The sequence below is a fragment of the Pseudophryne corroboree genome, chromosome 5 (genome assembly GCF_028390025.1).
Source record: "Pseudophryne corroboree isolate aPseCor3 chromosome 5, aPseCor3.hap2, whole genome shotgun sequence".
Taxonomy (NCBI): Eukaryota; Metazoa; Chordata; class Amphibia; order Anura; family Myobatrachidae; genus Pseudophryne; species Pseudophryne corroboree.
The window spans coordinates 836,058,680-836,078,063 of record NC_086448.1 but is presented as its reverse complement, the minus strand read 5'-3'; the positions used below and the strand labels follow the sequence as shown (position 1 = coordinate 836,078,063).

Below are 19,384 nucleotides of genomic sequence, written 5' to 3'. Positions count from 1 at the left end.
TGATATAGGTTAGGGGGTATATATGATGGAGGTTAGGGGAGGTGTATAGGATATAGGTTAGGGGAGGTATATATATGATATAGGTTAGGGGAGGTATATATGATATAGGTTAGGGGGTATATATGATGGAGGTTAGGGGAGGTGTATAGGATATAGGTTAGGGGAGGTATATATATATATGATATAGGTTAGGGGAGGTATATATGATATAGGTTAGGGGAGGTATATATGATATAGGTTAGGGGAGGTGTATAGAATATAGGTTAGGGGAGGTATATATGATGGAGGTTAGGGGAGGTGTATAGGATATAGGTTAGGGGAGGTATATATATGATATAGGTTAGGGGAGGTATATATGATATAGGTTAGGGGAGGTATATATGATATAGGTTAGGGGAGGTGTATATGATATAGGTTAGGGGAGGTGTATATGATATAGGTTAGGGGGTATATATGATATAGGTTAGGGGAGATAATATGATATAGGTTAGGGGAGGTATATATGATATAGGTTGGGGGGTGTATATGATATAGATTAGGGGGTATATATGATGTAGGTTAGGGGGGTATATATGATGTAGGTTAGGGGAGGTGTATATGATGTAGGTTAGGGGAGGTGTATATGATATAGGTTAGGGGAGGTGTATATGATATAGGTTGGGGGGGGTGTATATGATATAGGTTAGGGGAGGTATATATATGATATAGGTTAGGGGGTATATATGATGTAGGTTAGGGGAGGTAGATGATATAGGTTAGGGGAGGTATAGATGATGTAGGTTAGGGGAGGTATAGATAATATGCGTTAGGGGAGGTATAGATGATATAGGTTAGGGGAGGTATAGATGATGTAGGTTAGGGGAGGTATATATGATATAGGTTAGGGTAGGTATATATATGATGTAGGTTAGGGGAGGTATATATATATATATATATATATGATATAGGTTAGGGAGGTATATATGATATAGGTTAGGGGAGGTATAGATGATATAGGTTAGGGGGGTGTATATGATATAGGTTAGGGGAGGTATATATGATATAGGTTAGGGGTATATATGATATAGGTTAGGGGAGATAATATGATATAGGTTAGGGGAGGTATATATGATATAGGTTGGGGGGTGTATATGATATAGGTTAGGGGGTATATATGATGTAGGTTAGGGGGGTATATATGATGTAGGTTAGGTGAGGTGTATATGATGTAGGTTAGGGGAGGTGTATATGATATAGGTTAGGGGAGGTGTAAATGATATAGGTTGGGGGGTGTATATGATATAGGTTAGGGGAGGTATATATATGATATAGGTTAGGGGGTATATATGATGTAGGTTAGGGGAGGTATAGATGATATAGGTTAGGGGAGGTATAGATGATATAGGTAGGTTAGGGGAGGTATAGATGATGTAGGTTAGGGGAGGTATATATGATGTAGGTTAGGGGAGGTATATATGATATAGGTTAGGGGAGGTATATATATATGATATAGGTTAGGGGAGGTATATATGATATAGGTTAGGGGGGTGTATATGATATAGGTTAGGGGAGGTATATATGATATAGGTTAGGGGGTATATATGATATAGGTTAGGGGAGGTATAGATGATATAGGTTAGGGGAGGTATAGATGATATAGGTTAGGGGAGGTATAGATGATGTAGGTTAGGGGAGGTATATATGATGTAGGTTAGGGGAGGTATATATGATATAGGTTAGGGGAGGTGTATATATATATATATATATATATATATATGATATAGGTTAGGGGAGGTATATATGATATAGGTTAGGGGGGTGTATATGATATAGGTTAGGGGAGGTATATATGATATAGGTTAGGGGGTATATATGATATAGGTTAGGGGAGGTATATGTGATATAGGTTAGGGTGGTGTATATGATATAGGTTAGGGGGTATATATGATGTAGGTTAGGTGAGGTACATATATGATATAGGTTAGGGGGTATATATGATGTAGGTTAGGGGAGGTATAGATGATATAGGTTAGGGGGGGTATAGATGATGGAGGTTAGGGGAGGAGTATAGGATATAGGTTAGGGGAGGTATATATATGATATAGGTTAGGGGGTATATATGATGGAGGTTAGGGGAGGTGTATAGGATATAGGTTAGGGGAGGTATATATGATATAGGTTAGGGGGTATATATGATGGAGGTTAGGGGAGGTGTATAGGATATAGGTTAGGGAAGGTATATATATGATATAGGTTAGGGGAGGTATATATGATATAGGTTAGGGGAGGTATATATGATATAGGTTAGGGGAGGTGTATAGAATATAGGTTAGGGGAGGTATATATGATCGAGGTTAGGGCAGGTGTATAGGATATAGGTTAGGGGAGGTATATATATGATATAGGTTAGGGGAGGTATATATGATATAGGTTAGGGGAGGTGTATATGATATAGGTTAGGGGAGGTATATATGATATAGGTTAGGGGAGGTATATATGATATAGGTTAGGGGAGGTATATATGATATAGGTTAGGGGAGGTGTATAGAATATAGGTTAGGGGAGGTATATATGATATAGGTTAGGGGAGGTATATATGATATAGGTTAGGGGAGGTGTATAGAATATAGGTTAGGGGAGGTATATATGATATAGGTTAGGGGAGGTATATATGATATAGGTTAGGGGAGGTGTATAGAATATAGGTTAGGGGAGGTATATATGATATAGCTTAGGGGGTGTAGATGATGTAACCCCCGGAATGTAGTATGTACACACATATAACAGGGCAGTATATATATGTAATGTAATAGGAGCCGCCGGTTCCCCCTCCCGCCGCCGGGTGTCGCTGTGGCAGCGCCGGTGACAGGCGGACTGGGCGGGCGATGCCGGGTGAGAGGGGAAGGGTGAGGGGTTGCGGGGCGGGTGCTGAGCTCTGTGTGCCGGATATTATCACTCGCTGCTCTCGGGAGACGGCACGGACACCGGACAGCTCTGACATCCCCGGTCTCCCGCCTTCCAGGTAACCCCGCCCACCCGGCGCCGCCATTACACCCTTGTGGGTGTGTCGTCATCATGTGCAGCATGACGCAATACCGTGTGAGGGGGGCACGCTGACTACTGACATATATAGCTGTCACCACATGGATACAGGGGCTGCTCACTATTATCCCTAGTACGGGGTGTAAAGGGCTGCTCACTATTATCACTAGTACATGTGAGGGGAGATACAGGGGCTGCTCACTATTATCACTAGTACGGGGTGTAAAGGGCTGCTCACTATTATCACTAGTACATGTGAGGGGAGATACAGGGGCTGCTCACTATTATCACTAGCACGGGGTTGTAAAGGGCTGCTCACTATTATCACTAGTACATGTGAGGGGGGATACAGGGGCTGCTCACTATTATCACTAGTACATGTGAGGGGGGATACAGGGGCTGCTCACTATTATCACTAGTACGGGGGTGTACAGGGCTGCTCACTAATATCACTAGTACATGTGAGGGGGGATACAGGGGCAGCTCACTATTATCACTAGTACATGTGAGGGGAAATACAGGGGCTGCTCACTGACATCACTAGTACATGAGAGGGGGATACTGAGGCTGCTTACTATTATCACTTATCACTAATACACGTGAGGGGGATACATGGGCTGCTCACGATTATCACTAGTACATGTGAAGAGGAATACAGGGTTGCTCACTATTTTCACTAGTACATGTGAAGGGGATACAGAGGCTACTCACTATTATCACTGGTACATGTGACGGGGATACAGGGGTTGCTCACTATTATCACTAGTACATGTCGGGGGAGATACAGGGGATGCTCACTGACATCACTAGTACATGAGAGGGTGATACTGAGGCTGCTTACTATTATCACTAATACACGTGAGGGGGATACATGGGTTGCTCACTGACATCACTAGAACATGTGAGGGGAAATACAGGGGCTGCTCACTGACATCACTAGTACATGTGAGGGGTGGATACAGGGGCTGCTCACTATTATCACTAGTACTTGTGAGGGGGATACAGGGGCTGCTCACTATTATCACTAGTACATGTGAAGAGGAATACAGGGTTGCTCACTATTATCACTGGTACATGTGAAGGAGATACAGAGGCTGCTCTCTATTATCACTGGTACATGCGACGGGGATACAGGGGTTGCTCACTATTATCACTAGTACATGTGAGGACGGATACAGCGCCTGTTCACTATTATCACTAGTACATGTGAGGACGGATACAGCAGCTGCTCACTATTATCACTAGTACATGTGTGGGTACAGGGGCTGCTCACTATTATCACTAGTACATGTGGGGTATACAGGGGGCAGCTCACTATTATTACTAGTGCAAATTGGGATATTTGGGCTGCCCACTGTTATCACTAGTACATGTGAGGGGGATACAGGGGCTGCTCACTATTATCAATGGTACATGTGAGGGGAATACAGGGGATGCTCACTATTATCACTAGTACCTGTGAGGGGAGCTGCAGGGGATGCTCACTGACATCACTAGTACAGGTGAGGGGGATACAGGGGCTGCTCACTATTATCACTAGTACATGTGAGGGGGGATACAGGAGCTGCCCACTATTATCACTAGTACATGTAAGGGGAGATACAGGGGCTGCTCACTGACATCACTAGTACATGTGAGGGGGATACAGAGGCTGCTCACTGACATCACTAGTACATGTGAGGGGGATACAGAGGCTGCTTACTATTATCACTAGTACATGTGAGGGGTAATACAGGGGCTGCTCACTGACATCACTAGTACATGTGAGGGGTGGATACAGGGGCTGCTCACTATTATCACTAGTACATGTGAAGAGGAATACAGGGGCTGCTCACTGACATCACTAGAACATGTGAGGGGAAATACAGGGGCAGCTCACTGACATCACTAGTACATGTGAGGGGTGGATACAGGGGCTGCTCACTATTATCACTAGTACATGTGAGGGGATACTGAGGCTGCTTACTATTATCACTAGTACATGTGAGAGGGATACAGGGGCTGCTCACTGACATCACTAGTACATGAGAGGGGGATACTGAGGCTGCTCACTATTATCACTAGTACATGTGACGGGAGATACAGGGGCTGCTCACTGACATCACTAGTACATGTGAGGGGGATAGAGGGGCTGCTCACTATTGTCACTAGTACATGTGAGGAGGGATACAGGGGCTCCTCACTATTATCACTAGTACATGTGAGGTGGATACAGGGGCTTCCCACTATTATCACTAGTACATGTGAGGGGATATACAGGGGACGCTCACTGACATCACTAGTACATGTGAGGAGGGATACAGGGGCTGCTCACTGACATCACTAGTACATGTGAGGGGGATACATGGGCTGCTCACTGACATCACTAGTACATGTGAGGAGGGATACAGGGGCTGCTCACTGACATCACTAGTACATGTGAGGAGGGATACAGGGGCTGCTCACTATTATCACTAGTACATGTGACGGGAGATACAGGGGCTGCTCACTGACATCACTAGTACATGAGAGGGGGATAGAGGGGCTGCTCACTATTGTCACTAGTACATGTGAGGAGGGATACAGGGGCTGCTCACTATTATCACTAGTACATGTGAGAAGGGATACAGGGGCTGCTCACTATTATCACTAGTACATGTGAGAAGGGATACAGGGGCTCCTCACTATTATCACTAGTACATATGAGGGGGATACAGGGGCTGCCCACTATTATCACTAGTACATGTGAGGGGATATACAGGGGACGCTCACTGACATCACTAGTACATGTGAGGGGGATACAGAGGCTGCTCACTGACATCACTAGAACATGAGGGGGGATACAGGGGCTGCTCACTATTATCACTAGTACATATGAGGGGAATACAGGGGCTGCTCACTGACATCACTAGTACATGTGAGGGGGATACAGGGGCTGCTCACTAATATCACTAGTACATGTGAGGGGGATAGAGGGGCTGCTCACTATTATTACTAGTGCAAATGGGGATACTTGGGCTGCCCACTATTATCACTAGTACATGTGAGGGGGATATAGGGGCTGCTCACTATTATCAATGGTACATGCGAGGGGAATACAGGGGCTGCTCACTATTATCACCTATTATCACTATTACCTGTGAGGGGAGATGCAGGGGATGCTCACTGACGGGTGGTATTCATGTGACCGCCGGTCTGCTGACCGTCAGTCACATGACCTCCTCCACCATCCCGCCGGCTCAGTATCCCGATGGTCGGCATGCCGACCAACAGGGACTATTTCCACTCGTGGGTGTCCACGACACCCATAGAGTGTGCGGTCGCCACCGAGCCCGCAGCGTGGCGAGCGCATCGAGCCCGCAAGGGGCTTGCTGCACTCGCCCCTCCACGCCGGGATCCCGGCGTCGGTATGCTGCCGGGATCCCGGCGTCGGTAAGCTGACCGGCGGTCAGGAGACCGCCGGTCAGCCATACTACACCCCTCACTGACATCACTAGTACAGGTGAGGGGGGATACAGGGGCTGCTCACTATTATCACTAGTACATGTGAGGGGGGATACAGGGGCTGCTCACTATTATCACTAGTACATGTGAGGGGGGATACGGGGCTGCTCACTATTACATGTGAGGGGGGATGCTCACTGTTATTAATAGTACATGTGAGGGGGATACAGGGGCTTCTCACTGATATCAGTAATACATGCGAGGGGGGAAGCATTGCCTGCTCACTGTTCTTGGTGTGGCTTCTGTTGTTATTAGTACATGCGAGTGGTGGTGTTCCAGGTAGCAGTACTGCAGCCCCCCTGTATTGGTAAGGATTATTATGAATAACACTGGAGTTAGTAGTGGTTTGTCAGTGTAGGTAGGTTAGCAGCCTGTCAGCGATTGTGAGCTCTTCTGACCATTGTGAGTTAGTGAGTGTGTAAGTGGTGATGTAGGGGGGTGAGTGAAAGGAGTAATATCTATGATGACAGTACTTATTGCTGTATATATGTACATGGAGACAAATTATTATACAAATGAATATTTTAGATATGGAATTAGAATGCTAATGACCTTTTAGTGTATTTGGACACCACAGCCTGGTGCCATTGCACAATGTATTGTGAGTCTTCCAGCTGATGGCGTGTGTCCTGGCGCGGGTTAGTGCAGTCAGCCAGTGACATTTGTGTATCATTGTGGTGGGGGTGGGAGAGAGGAGAGACCCCTCCCCCCCCCCCCCATCTCTCCTCTGCCCTCTTCCCCCTATAGAATCTGTAGGTATACTGTGATGACCACCTATGGCTCTCGTTGGGTGTCACACAAGTCTTTATGTTGCAGATGTGTAGCATGGATCCCGATGTCTGGTGTTACAGGTAGTGAAAGCTGTGTGAGCCTCGCAGACGCACATGCACCGGAAGACGCTAGTTAGAAGCGTAGACAAGCTTTGTGCTGTACAGAGCATCAGACGTGCCTTCACTAACACATTGTGTACTCCTGTTCCCATAGTAACGGTATACTACCAGCAAGGTGTAAACAGTCTTCATACAGACACCGTAATGTCGTCCGGAACATTATTTAGACAACCAAAGTATAGACATGGACTCTAATACAATCCTGTATATACACATCTACATACTATAACAATTAATGTATAGACAGGTTGAGATGTTATTGGGGTGGGTGTGTGCCAGAGTAGTCAGCTTCAGTGATAGGGGCGTGCCTACGAAGGTGCTGTGCTTCCCCCAGGCCCTCCCTTTCCTGTGACTAGGTGCCGTGCGCATGATCACAGCATCTATTCACGCAGTAGTGGCACGACCTGTTTTAACATGGCACCGTAGAAGGGGCAGGGGGCGCATTTTGCCCTTTAAAAATCGGGCAGGCACACTAGCCTGCATGTACATACCGCTATACCTGTGTATAATGCCCACATGTATATACTGCTGCACCTGTGTATAATGCCCACATGTATATACCGCTGCACCTGTCTATAATCCCCACATTTTTACTATCATTTTTAACTTTTCCCTTGCCACTTGTCATGTGCCTAAGTGTTTTAAGTCATCTATTATCGTCCCGGTTCCCAAAAATGGTAAGGCCAGTGAGCCAAACGATTACCGACCAATTGCTCTGACATCTCTTATAATGAAGGCCTTTGAAAGATTGGTTATGGGACACATAAAGAAAAATGTACCAGCCAATCTGGATCCTTTTCAATTTGCATATAAAGCAAATAGGTCGACAGATGACGCTGCTATCACCTTGGTTCATCGTGTGGCTACCCATCTAGAATCCACATGTTCCTCTGCGAGAATTTTGTTCGTGGATTACAGTTCAGCATTTAATACGGTAATCCCAATCATCATTAGTGTCTAAATTATCTCAGTTGGGATTGAATAACTTTGTATGTAGATGGATCTTGGATTTCTTGACTAACAGGCCCCAATCTGTTAGATTGTACAATTCCCTGTCAAGCGAACTTGTGATCAGTACAGGGGTGCCTCAGGGTTGTGTACTGAGTCCCCTGTTGTACTCCCTGTTTACCTATGATTGCCTTTCTAAATCGGAGTCAGTTCACATTATTAAATTTGCCGATGATATCGCAGTTGTAGGCTTAATAAGTAAGGACGATGAGTTAGAATATAGATCTGAGGTCGCTAGGTTAGAAGCTTGGAGTCAAACTAATCATTTAATTCTAAACGTAAAAAAAACGAAAGAAATTATTGTAGATTTTAGGAAAATTCACAAGCAGCCTTTTGTCCTATAGTTGTCAATAACCAGGTTGTGGAGATAGTTGAGTCTTTTAAATTCCTGGGCATTAACATCTCCAATGACCTGTCTTGGGGTACCCATACACGATGTGTTGTTAAAAAAACCCAGCAACGCCTGTTTTTACTGAGGAAAATGCGTATGGCGGGAATACGTAAGGAGATTTTAGTAAACTTTTATTCAGCCATTTTAGAGAGTGTCCTTACATACGGGATTATGGTATGGTTTGGAAACTGTACTGCCGTAGAACGTAAGTCCCTTCAGAGAGTGGTTAAAACTGCAAGTAGAGTTATTGGAGTCAGTCTGCCCTGTATTCAGGATATATATGAAAAAAGGCTCCTCACTAAGGTGAGAAGTATTTTGGGAGATCTATCTCATCCTAATGTGGGGATGTTTTCTGTGTTGCCATCAAATAGGCGTTATCGTTCTATTCTTTGTCGGACTAACCGGTTAAGGGGTAGTTTTTTTCCAAAAGCAGTAAATATGTTAAACCGGATAGAACCGAGATAAATTGATAATTGGGAATGTCTTGGGTTCAGGAGTGCTCTTTTTGTTCTGTTCTCATGGTCTCTGTATATGCTTGCTTTTTAGTTTCGTTGATTGTTCATGCATTTATTTCTTGAACTATTGATGACAATAAAGTATTATTATTATTATTATGTATATACCGTTGCACCTGTCTATAATCCCCACATGTATATAACGCTGCACCTGTATATAACACCCATATGTATATACTGCTGCACCTGTGTATAATGCCCACATGTATATACCGCTGCACCTGTGTATAATGCCCACTGCTCGTCCCTGGTAAGGAGGGGCCAATAGCCGGTGTCTTGGATACCTCTGTGGGCCGATAGTTAAGACGCAGCGTAGGAACAGCAAAATAGTCACATTTAAGAAAAAATGGTGGGATTCCATCCCCCCTCCCCCCTCCCCTCCCAAATAAAATCCAGCGCTGGCATCTGTTGGCCTGGGCTGGTAATGGAAAATAGTGGGAAACACAGAGTGGGGTTTCCCTTAATTTTTCAATAACCAGCACCGACCTAAACTGGGCGGGGACGTAACGCTGTGGCAGGGATACACCTAGTATGGGGTCCCCCTGCGATAACGTTATAGCCCCAAACTGGTCAGCTCAGTTCAGGAATCCCTCGGAAAGTTGGGACCTCCCAAGGGCCAACCATCCCTGGTGGCAGTGGCAGCAGGGTTAATGGTATTTAAAAAGTTAATAATAATGTTCATTATAGGCGGCCTACAAGTCCCAGCAAGCCTGCTATGGCATGATGGCCCTTGTAGAACCACAACTATCAGCATGGCTGGACATTAAGGGCTTGCTGGCCTCTGTAAAGAAAAAATAGTAAAATTGTGACAGGAGTACAGACTGTTGCAATCATGGTGACCGTGTCACATAAATACATAATTACAGGAGGGGAGAGGGCCCTGCTCGCACTGCCATACATCTTCTAGGGTTACACTGAACACATGGAGTCTGTATTTGCCTCACTTCTGTGTATATAATGACTGGGCCGGGTGGGGCGCTGGTAGGCGCTACACGCTATGTCTAAGTGTGCTTGTTCTGTGTGCACAATACAGGGTGTATGCTGTGCAGACCAGAGCCAGCCTCCTGTCCTACAGAGCCGGAGGCCCAGCACTGCACTGCATGCACCCGGTGCTATTGAGGCCGTCTCCCAGCGTTGCATGCACCCGGTGCTACTGAGGCCGTCTCCCAGCACTGCACTGCTGCACCCGGTGCTACTGAGGCCGTCTCCCAGCACTGCACTGCTGCACCCGGTGCTACTGAGGCCGTCTCCCAGCACTGCACTGCTGCACCCGGTGCTACAGAGGCCGTCTCCCAGCACCGCATGCACCCGGTGCTACTGAGGCCGTCTCCCCGCATCGCATGCACCAGGTGCTACTGAGGCCGTCTCCCCGCATCGCATGCACCCGGTGCTACTGAGGCCGTCTCCCCGCATCGCATGCACCCGGTGCTACTGAGGCCGTCTCCCAGCACTGCATGCACCCGGTGCTACTGAGGCCGTCTCCCAGCACTGCATGCACCCGGTGCTACTGAGGCCGTCTCCCAGCACTGCATGCACCTGGTGCTACTGAGGCCGTCTCCCAGCACTGCATGCACCCGGTGCTACTGAGGCCGTCTCCCAGCTCTGCATGCACCCGGTGCTACTGAGGCCGTCTCCCAGCGTTGCATGCAAAGCAGATGGAAAGTGGCTCTATGGAGAGTTCTCTCTCATCCGAGGTTCTGTCCTGCGTTCTGGGTGTAGTGACCCTGCTCCACCAGTGTGTGTGCGCTTCTGTTGCTCCCATACTCAGCACACGCTGTCGTATGCAGAATGCTGGCAGTCTATAAGGTCACGTATGGCGGCCACATACCGGCATGTGCGTTTATGGTGGCAGCCGGATGCTGTATTTGTTGCTGATGCTTTCAGTAAAGGTTTTCTGCACACAATAGGCTAATGCCGGTTATCCGCCGTTCCCTGGTGTGCAGCCGTGCGTCTGACTGTGCCAAGACTGGGACGCCCACATTCAGCGCCTTTAGACGCAACCATCGGTCGCACCATGATACTTGCTCCTGCAGATTTGCCGTCGGTGTACGGCCTCCAATGTGAGTTATTAAGCGTCTGAGTTTTCAAGCAGCTGTGCGGCCCACCTGTACCACTCCCATCTACATGCCCACAGGACAGTGTATCTCTGTGCACCCCCAGTACTGGAGACCAGTCTCACATAACACATGGACGGAAGCTGTGTGAGCTCTGTGCCCGCACATTAGCAGCCGGTCTGTGCAGTATTCTGTCACCTCCCTGCGTCGGGCTGTGAAGGGAAGAGGAATAGCGACACTGCTCTCCCCGTCATCTCCTGGCATACATAGAGGTTAGTGTTATACGTATACCCCCCCACCCCCACCCCCCATACGCTGACTCTATGAATGTATACAGATTATCAGTCAGTGAGCCAGGGCTCATTCACTCTGTGTGTGTGTGTGTGTGTGTGTGTGTATAGATCTATAGATGTGCAGCACATTCAATCTGGAGGATCAGATCCTCATGGGAACGCGCATCGGATCGTAAACGCCTCCAAAATGCCCGATTTCATCCGATATATTGAGCCAAATGCCAGAAATCTGATGAAATCTGGCATTATCGTCCTAGTGTATGGGGCCCTTAAAACCCAGTGTGCGTGTAAACAATTGTCAGCTCCCAGGGCCTACACATGTATACAACACCCCTCCAGTCATAACATTAACACCACCTGCCCAATATTGTGCAAGTCTCCCTTGTGCTGACCATCGAGGCCTGGACTCCACAAGTCCTCTGAAGGTGTCCTGTGGTATCTGGCACTAAGACGTCAGCAGCAGATCCTGGAAGTCCTATGAGGTGCGAGGTGCGGCCTCCCACATTGCAATCTGGGGAATTTGAGGCCAAGTCAGCACCTTGTGCTCTGTGTCACGTTCCTCAGACCTTTCCTGAGCAGGCCGGGCGCATTACCCTGCTGAGAGGCCGCTGCCATGATGGGGTGTACCTGCAGCAATGGCTATGTGTCATAGTAACATACATATGAATGCCAGGACCAAGCGTTTCCCAGCAGGACACTGCTCAGAGCGCAACACTGCCTCCGCCGGCTTCCCATAGTGCATCCTGGTGCCCTGTCTTCCCCAGGTAAATGGCGCACACGCACCCGGCCGTCCACGTGATGTAAAAGAACAGACCACCTCCTTCCATTGTTCTGTGGTACAGTTCGGACACTCGCTTGCCCATGGTAGGTGCTTTCAGCGGTGGGCAGGGGTCAGCACGGGGACACGGACCGGTGTGCGGCTATGCAGCTCCAGACGCAGCAGCTGCGATGCTCTGCGTGTTCTGACACCTCTCTGTCATGTTCTGTTCTGTGGGATAGGACCAGATGGTCTAACCTTCCCTCCCCCACACCACCACACACACACCCCCTCAGCGGGACAGTGAGCACTCACCACCACACACACTCACCCTCAGCGGGACAGTGAGCACTCACCACACACACACTCACCCTCAGCGGGACAGTGAGCACTCACCACCACACACACTCACCCTCAGCGGGACAGTGAGCACTCACCACCACACACACTCACCCTCAGCGGGACAGTGAGCACTCACCACCACACACACTCACCCTCAGCGGGACAGTGAGCACTCACCACCACACACACCCTCACACTCAGCGGGACAGTGAGCACTCACCACCACACACACCCTCACACTCAGCGGGATAGTGAGCACTCACCACCACACACACCCTCAGCGGGACAGTGAGCACTCACCACCACACACACCCTCACACTCAGCGGGACAGTGAGCACTCACCACCAGCACACACACCCTCACACTCAGCGGGACAGTGAGCACTCACCACCACACACACCCTCACACTCAGCGGGACAGTGAGCACTCACCACCACACACACTCCCACACTCAGCGGGACAGTGAGCACTCACCACCACACACACTCCCACCCTCAGCGGGACAGTGAGCACTCACCACCACACACACCCTCACACTCAGCGGGACAGTGAGCACTCACCACCACACACACCCTCACACTCAGCGGGACAGTGAGCACTCACCACCACACACACCCTCAGCGGGACAGTGAGCACTCACCACCAGCACACACCCTAAGCGGGACAGTGAGCACTCACCACCACACTCACCCTCAGCGGGACAGTGAGCACTCACCACCAGCACACACACCCTCAGCAGGACAGTGAGCACTCACCACCACACACACCCTCAGCGGGACAGTGAGCACTCACCACCACACACACCCTCAGCGGGACAGTGAGCACTCACCACCACACTCACCCTCAGCGGGACAGTGAGCACTCACCACCAGCACACACACCCTCAGCGGGACAGTGAGCACTCACCACCACACACACCCTAAGCGGGACAGTGAGCACTCACCACCACACACACCCTCACCCTTAGCGGGACAGTGAGCACTCACCACCACACACACCCTCACCCTCAGCGGGACAGTGAGCACTCACCACCACCACCACACACACTCCCACCCTCAGCGGGACAGTGAGCACTCACCACCACCACCACACACACTCACCCTCAGTGGGACAGTACACTCCACTTATCATAATGGGTGGCGGGCACTCTCCCTGCTGCTCTGCTGCACTTCTCGGGAGCCGGCTGATGATGTGGCGGTGCGAGATTGGCGTGCCAGGTAGAATGTGCACACGCCTATGAATATATGTAAATTCTCCAACTGTCCCTGCCCCAGTGGAGCTTACAATCTACTGTATATTCCCTAACACACGGACGTAAACAAGGAGAGTATATACAAACTGTACACATAGAACCCACGACCTCTATGAGGCAGCAAAGCTATCCATTGCTCCACCTTGCCCCATTGATGCTGCATCTCAGTGCAGCTGCACCCAGTATAAGTGCAGTACACGGACGCTGCTTTGTCATTGGCCGGACATTGCTGAGACTCGCCCCGCTCTCCTGTAAGTGTACTGTATATGTGGGGGTCAGATCGCTGGGGATATACGGATAAAGCTGTGAGCTGTGCTTTTCCCTCCCATATGTTACATGCACATCTCGCGTGTCCGGACATAGATCACACATGTGCAGTCCCAGGTCCCGTCAGCTTCCTCCTATCCTGAGTCCGGCTACGGATCAGGGATGTAGTGCAGGGAAGTGATGGCTTTGTACATACTGGGAGCCTGGACTGTGCCTGTCTCTCCATAGGAAGATCCTGACTCCTGCTAGCGTCAGGTCTATTGCAGTGTACAGAGGGACTGATGTTCCTGGTTACAGAGCAGACCCCTGGGGCTCATCTCCTCCTGGGGGGAAGATAATCTGCCTATTGGATGTACAGAGTGGAGCGTGAGGAATGTGTACGGCGCTCTGCACACTTACAACATGCTCTTACATGCCCGCATTCTAAGATCATTCCCGGGGACACCATGCTGGTCAGCAGGTGCATGGAAGACGCATTCTCTGGGAGGCGGACCACAAATCCCAGACTAGCATTACTGCTCCACTTCCACTGATAAATAAAGCTTAGAGACTGTGCAGCATTACTGGATGCCTGAAAAACAGGGACTCAGAGTTATCTCTCCTTGTACGTGATGACAGGAAGGGGGTAGATGGGGACTGTGTAGTGAACGATCATGGTCGCTACTTACTGCATCTTGTCATGTGACAGTGGTTGCCATGGCTGCAGACTGTAAATCGTTAGGTGATTGTGTCTGTAATGAGAATGTGTTTCTCCCTCACTTTGTGGGAGAATTGCAGTTGGCAGGGAAACGTCTTAAAAACAAGGAACAATCGCACGCCATCGCTGCGGTAAACATCGCACCTTCCACCAGCTCCGGGCCTCGTGGCTCTTATATCAGAGAAAAGTAAGTCTACATTTTTCTCTGAGATCCCCAGCCACGGGGTTTTTCCTCCCAATTTCCTGGATTTCCAAATGTACCCTCACTCCTCCTAATTCTACTATCTGGTCTATCCGCATAAGAGTAATGTGCGCCCTGTTATAAGCAGAAGGATGAGGTTGGGTTTTCCGGCAGCTGTGATAACGCAGAACGCACATGCTGGTCTATATTCATACGATGGGGGATGTTTGGCATTAAATAGAAGTCATCACTTACGGGTGGTAGCAGAATAAGAGGGTGACCAAGAACCAATGTGTGTGCCTACCTCTGTCACACTTATGGCATGGTGAGGAGCAGAGTGGTGTTTTCTGGGTACCTCCATTCCTGGTTCCAACATTGAGGCACTTTAGTCCAGGTAAATTCCTGGCCTAGTTCTCAGTCTGGCTGCCTCTGCTGGGTGTAGGTGACGGGTAGGGTAGCGGAGTGCTCCATTACTGGGATGGTTTTTATGATGCTGTAAATAATCCGTCCCTCCACACGGTAACTGTGGCCAGAGCCCTGTCTGGTGATTTACTGGTCTGCAGTGCGCCTCGCTGGGCTTGGCTGACGTGATCACAGTGCGTTTTTATTTTGGAAGAAAAAAAGGGAATTAATATTCTTCTCTTTACTGTCCCGTCGCTGCTGCGTCCTGTAAGAAGCGCTGCCTTTCCCTACCCCCAGGTGGCATTTCATGTGGGCTATACATCGCGGGCTGTAATTCTGGCAGGGTTCCCCAGGAGCCCTGTGTACGGCGGTGAGGCTACCACGCATGTGCGAGGCCCGGTCACCCCGCTCGGCACATTGCAGGAATGCATGTGCAGGGTGATACATCCCGCCGGTAGGTGGGCAGTAAGATACTTCCCAGATCGCATGCAATATGCAATCCTTGATAAATACCCACCTTAACCGGAGTGCATAGACGGTAAAATATACCTAATACGATGAAACCTAAATGATAACATCAGTCTCATTACTTCCTAGCCACACCTTGCGTATATATTATTAAGGGACTGTTCCCGCGTATTACTGAGCGCCCGTCCTCCTGGAGTCTGGCAGATGAAGGCTGATTAATAGAATCCCAGCTGTTGTTATAACCTTGGCAACCGGTGCTGCTGGATCAGTGCCCAACCTTGGCGAGCTGGCATTGACCGGGCATGCAAGGACAGCCAGACAGAAACACTCTCTTCCCGGCAAATAGTTATTAAGTTACTTGATGTCAGGAATCCGGACACATATATATAGTGTTCATTCTAGCGCCCTGCACCTAATCAGTGAGGAGGGCGTATTACAGTAGCGGATACATCACATCTAACATTGTACCCTTCAAAATGAATATATTCCCCCCTCACTGATAAGGTGCAGGGCGCTTCATATGGAAATGTCTCTTGCGTGATTATTACCTCTGTGCCCAAAACACGTTTCATATTTCCATTGAATATAATTGTTGCTGTCCAGGTTCTCTTCCCTGCCGCAGAGTAACCAGAGACTCTCGGAGCCACAGAGCAGCTGCCTCATGGGCACCCGTCTTCCGCATTACGGCCAGTGCGGTATTACTGTGTGTTTCCTATGTGCTGCGTGTTATTGAAGGCTCCGGCGTTAGAGAGTCCGCGTTCCTGTACACGGGGAAGGGCCGGGGAGCCTGTTATTTTCCGATGCTTTCTGCTGAATCAAAGCTTTGTTTCTTCCTTGTAGTTGATCGGATAAGGGGGAAGGAATTTTCCCTAATCTCCCTTCTCTTTTGGTGTGTGCCAGTTCTATTATTTTGGGCAGTAGATTAAGGACACATCCTGCGCGGTGAGATGCCGCCTGCACAGGTTATTAAAGGGAGTCCTCTCATGGGGACCTATTGCCAAAGCTGCCTGTGGCTGGGTCCCAGCCCTGATGCCGGCTCCCCAAATGGCACTGAAGGGGTTAACCCTCATGCCCCGGAGCCATTTTTTTTTAAATAGACCAATCGGTGCTAGGCCCCATTGTCGATTGACTTGCTGATGCTAGAGACCATAAGTTTACAAAATTTGATTTATTAAGTTTCTTATAAAAACCCGGGTCCAACCCAGGGAATTAGGTGCGGTTCCAAGCTGCACCACCGTGTCTTGAAACCGTGTTCACACCGCAGGCTGAACCCTGGTCAGTGATGGGTCTTGCCTCTGCCGGCGATTGTAGGTGACCAAGCGCCGGTGAGCCGGCTCTCCTCATGCTTTTAACGGGACACATGCTGCATGGTTCTTCATTTACCAAAGAAAATATATTAATGTACCCAAATCTATTAAATGCAGCATAGGTTGTTCCAGAAACAATGTCACTTGCTCCCGCTCAGGGTCAGACCCTCGGTGTCAGGCCTGTACACACAGATGAATGACTTGCACTTTGCAGATGTTTATCAGGTGTGGGCACGTTTCCTGTGGGCAATGCCAGTGGCTACAGCGCTATTACAGAGAATACGGTTATACCATGCTGTACCCACAGTTTAGCAGGAAGGAATATGTATGTGGCAGTGGGCTGTGAGGAATGGCCTGGGTGAAAGGACAGCCTGGCCCTGTGGGCATGTGACACGGGTACACCGATCTGTAATAGAGCTTCCGGTGTACATTCCTGACCTGCTGCACGCTCCGTCTCTGATTCCCATGGGAATGCGCGCTGAGCTGCTGGCCTGTTGCACATATAGCGGGACCCCTGCCCTCCGTGCTGGATCACGCCATACTTCCGTCTTCCACCAGCCCTCACAGTCTGCTCTGTCCTGTCATGTTGGACAGTCCCTATTTGTATTTATATAATGTATTTATAGCTGCAAACAAACACAGTAATAAAATGAGAGCGGGTGTGTTATAATGCCCCGTGCCGCGATGTGCGTGTGGTTTATCGCTGTGTGCGACTGTTGCAGGTGTACTTATACCGTGTGTCACAGATAATCCAGGTAGGACTGACACTTCCAGCTACACTGATCAGCTCCTCGCTGGGATTTATAGGCCCAAATGTATTAAGCCTTAACAAGAGATAGAGTGGAGACGGATATAGAGAGAGAGAGAGTACCAGCCAATCAGCTTCCTAACTGCCATGTCACAGGATGTGTTTGTTAGGAGCTGATTGGCTGGTCTGGTGGCATCTCTAATGTTATGGAGACATTCTGCTGCACTTTCTGAGACATTATGGGCATTATGCATTATGGAGACTGGCCAGCCCAGGCATATGTGGAGATAAGGGGCAGTATTCAGGTTTGTTCGCAAACCAATAAAGCAAGCAACTGGGCAGAACCATGCTGCAGTGCAGGGGGGGCAGATGTAACGTGTGCAGAGAGAGTTAGATTTGGGTGGGGTGTGTTGAAACTGAAATCTAAATTGCAGTGTAAAAATAAAGCAGCCAGTATTTCTCTGACGTCCTAAGTGGATGCTGGGGACTCCGTCAGGACCATGGGGATCAGCGGCTCCGCAGGAGACAGGGCACAAAACTAAAGCTTTAGGATCAGGTGGTGTGTACTGGCTCCTCCCCCCACGACCCCCCTCCAAGCCCCAGTTAGGTTTTTGTGCCCGTCCGAGCAGGGTGCAATCTAGGTGGCTCTCATAAAGAGCTGCTTAGAAAAAGTTTTTTAGGTTTCTTATTTTCAGTGAGTCCTGCTGGCAACAGGCTCACTGCTACGAGGGACTTAGGGGAGAGAAGTGAACTCACCTGCGTGCAGGATGGATTGGCTTCTTAGGCTACTGGACACCATTAGCTCCAGAGGGAGTCGGAACACAGGTCTCACCCTGGGGTTCGTCCCGGAGCCGCGCCGCCGACCCCCCTTGCAGATGCTGAAGATTGAAGGTCCAGAAACCAGCGGCAGAAGGCTTTTCAGTCTTCATGAAGGTAGCGCACAGCACTGCAGCTGTGCGCCATTGTTGTCACACACTTCACACCAACGGTCACGGAGGGTGCAGGGCGTTGCTGGGGGCGCCCTGGGCAGCAATGTATAATACCTTATTCTGGCTAAAAATACATCACATATAGCCCCTGGAGGCTATATGGATGTATTTAACCCCTGCCAGGTCTCAGAAAAACGGGAGAAGAAGCCCGCCGAAAAGGGGGCGGGGCCTATTCTCCTCCGCACACAGCGCCATTTTCCCTCACAGAAATGCTGGTGGGAAGGCTCCCAGGCTCTCCCCTGCACTGCACTACAGAAACAGGGTTAAAACAGAGAGGGGGGGCACTTATTTGGCGATATGTATATATATATTAAAATG

The 19,384-nt window shown here is 49.1% G+C and overlaps 1 protein-coding gene across 1 annotated transcript in view; it reads left to right on the top strand.

Moving 5' to 3' along the window:
* Window positions 1-2,890: 2,890 nt before the first annotated feature.
* Window positions 2,891-19,384, top strand: part of LOC134929698 (sterol regulatory element-binding protein cleavage-activating protein-like) — a 75,684-nt gene continuing 59,190 nt past the window's right edge. The window contains exon 1 of the mRNA XM_063925276.1: window positions 2,891-3,001. The gene's annotated coding sequence lies outside the window, so the exon portion shown is untranslated. The remainder of the gene's footprint in view (window positions 3,002-19,384) is intronic.